The sequence below is a fragment of the Silene latifolia genome, chromosome Y, assembly GCF_048544455.1.
Source record: "Silene latifolia isolate original U9 population chromosome Y, ASM4854445v1, whole genome shotgun sequence".
In the NCBI taxonomy this organism is placed as follows: Eukaryota; Viridiplantae; Streptophyta; class Magnoliopsida; order Caryophyllales; family Caryophyllaceae; genus Silene; species Silene latifolia.
Window position 1 is genome coordinate 99,684,410 of NC_133538.1, and position 2,822 is coordinate 99,687,231.

The 2,822-nt window shown below is 40.4% G+C and overlaps 1 non-coding gene across 1 annotated transcript; it reads right to left on the reverse strand.

Annotated features, from left to right (window-relative positions):
- Positions 1-2,251: 2,251 nt before the first annotated feature.
- Positions 2,252-2,357, reverse strand: LOC141635791 (small nucleolar RNA R71). Its single transcript, XR_012540451.1, has one exon. It is a non-coding gene; the product is annotated as a small nucleolar RNA R71 (small nucleolar RNA).
- Between the last annotated feature and the right edge of the window lie 465 nt (positions 2,358-2,822).

A 2,822-nucleotide genomic window follows, 5' to 3' on the forward strand; every position in this document is an offset into this window, starting at 1 on the left:
ACGGCAATCTCATACTCCTTTACACGCGTAAAGATTATACTATCTTCTTAAAAAAATAAATGTGAAACAACCGGAGCATGGGGCGACACAGGAATACCATTCAATACTGATACGTGCATTTTGTATAGTCTTTTTAGCCTATTTTAGCACGTATTTCTATGTACTTTCGTATTGTTTATATTGCATTTTGCCCCGAATTGGCTACTTTGGTTCGTCTTACCCATTTTGTAGGAATGAACGTAAAAGTAGTGGAATCGTACCATTTTCGTCCCTTTTTGCATGCATTTTGAAGAGACGGGATTTTCAGAGTGAGATATTGCATTGGGATGCGTGAAGGAACGGTCTACGGAGCAGTCGGTCACGAGTTTGAGCTGTTTCGGAGGAAGAATACTCGATCGAGCTATTTTATTGGTCGATGGAGTGGTTTCTATGGCTGGAAATGGTCGATCGAGTAGTATATTACTCGATCAAAAAGTGCTGGAATTAGGAGTTACTCGATCGAGTAGATTACTTGGAGAAGTGCTCGATCGAGCTGTTTCAAACTGCTCGATCGAGTGGTTTTGTCTTTCATGGGCTTTAATTAGTCCGTGAACTTGTTTTTAGCTTATGGACTTAGTAATTTTTCTATTTAAACGGATAATAACTAGGTCATTGGCATTCAGAGTTTTTATCTTATCATTCATCTTTCACTGTAAACACTACGTTGCTTTCTCTCTTTCACTGTAACTTCTGCTTTCGGATTTTCTCGCTCGGATTTAGTTATTCTTTACGCCGGATTCTTGCGATTGTAATCCCTTACTCTCTTTTATTCTTAATCTTTCATTTATTCATCTTAATTACTCGTTTTGTTCCTTTAATTTTCTGCCCTAATATCTTTTATGCAATTTAATTATTGTTTCATTATGTTTAATGTTGGTTTATTCTTTGTTATTAGTTTTGACAATATTAATAGCATGAGTAGCTAATTTGTTTCATGTTAGGATTAGGGGATCTATGGTAGAAATGTGACGATATAGTAAATAGGTTAGATGAATTAATTGTGAGACTCTGTCCCCATAGCAATATAACTGTATTTACCGACTTAGTTGAGTGCATGCTTCTGAGTTACCCTTTTAATCTGGTTAAATTTAATCCTGGATCGGAAGATTGGACTAAATAAGCCTGCTATGAACAGTAGACTACCCTGACGAGGACGGAAGTTAAGTTAGTGGGAATCTAGGGTAGAAAGTGGACCAGAAGGACTTTTCCATATCTGTCTCGTAGTAATTTATCTAAGTTGTTTACAGTTGAGTCACTGGACTACCGTAGTGAACCGAAATCCTGACATGTTCCCTCTCTATTGATAGTTTATTCTCATTTTCTGTCCTTATTGCTCTTTCCTTCCTTCTCTTCCTTTAAATCTTTTAGTTTAGAAAACCATTTACAAACCCCCCATTTGTGACCAAATAACTGGACTCTTACAAATATCTTGCCTCCCTGAGGAGATCGACCTGACTTCCCTAGCTATATAGTTAGTTTAATTAGTTATTTTTGATAGGTATACAACAGCCCTGTCAAATTTTGGCGTCGTTGCCGGGAAGACAATTGCCCTATCTGTTTTTGTCTCGTTTATTTTATCTGTCTCAGGGAATTCTTATTCCTTTGAGGCAGTTCTTATTCATTTTCTTTCAGTATTGTGTATGCCCAGGTCACATAGGTTGGAGTTAGTTTCAGCTGATTTTGAGCTAGAGAGACTGTTCAGGCATAGACTCCGTCTGCAAAGAGAATCACGAAAGGAAGACTTGAGTACTTTCGAACCAGAGCTTCCGCATTTCCTATTTATAGAAAATCCATCTTTTGAAGAAGATACTTTCAGTTCTGTAAACCAACCAGTAAAGATGCCGAACATTGCCAGTCATTCGGAGCCTAAAGCATCATCTATTCCCAAAGGTTTCAATCTCCAGACTGAGGATGGTATCACTTTTGACATCCGTCCATCCTATATCAATCTGGTGGAGAGAAATCTCTTTAGGGGTGTGGCAGGTGAAGACCCGAGGAAGCATATGGAGGTCTTTATGGACTACTGTTCTACTATCCCTGCCACAAAGGAGGTAACTCAAGACAAGATTAAGGAGGTGTTGTTTCATGTTTCTTTGACTGACTCAGCCAGGGAGTAGTTGACTGACTTGGACTGTACGGCCGCGGGGATCACAAACTGGGAGACCCTTGCTCTTGCTTTTTATAAGAGATCTCCCTCCGCAGCGCACTAATCAGCTGAGGACAAAAATCACTAGTTTCAAGCACGCACCTGATGAAACTTTCTATGAAGCATGGTGCCATTTCAAGAGGTTGGTGAGGTCTCTTCCTCACCATGGTTTTTATCCGTGGTTTCTGTCCAATCAGTTCTACAATGGATTGTACGATGATCACAGAGCCATACTTGATGCATCATCCAACGGAAGATTCCAAAAGAACACTGACAATGATAAGGGATGGGCCCTTATTGAAGAGATGGCGACCCACTGTGCTGAGTATGGGAACCCGAGGGATGGTATTAGAACAGTTCATGCAGTCGATAAGCAAGTTGTGGCTCAGCTGGAAGCCATGAATGCTAGGTTTGATAAGTTGGAGCTGCATTCTGCTGGGGAGCCTCAGACGGTTCATTTGCTTACTAGAGGAGAAACCGTCATATATGAGAGGTGTGGGAGCAACGACGATCACACTGTTGTTGGCTGTCTTACAGAGAAAGAATAGGTCCTTGCTTTTCAACAATACGAGCAAGGAGGGGGTTCTTATTACAATCATCAAGGGGCAGTCCATCCCAATTTGAGGTGGACCAGTCA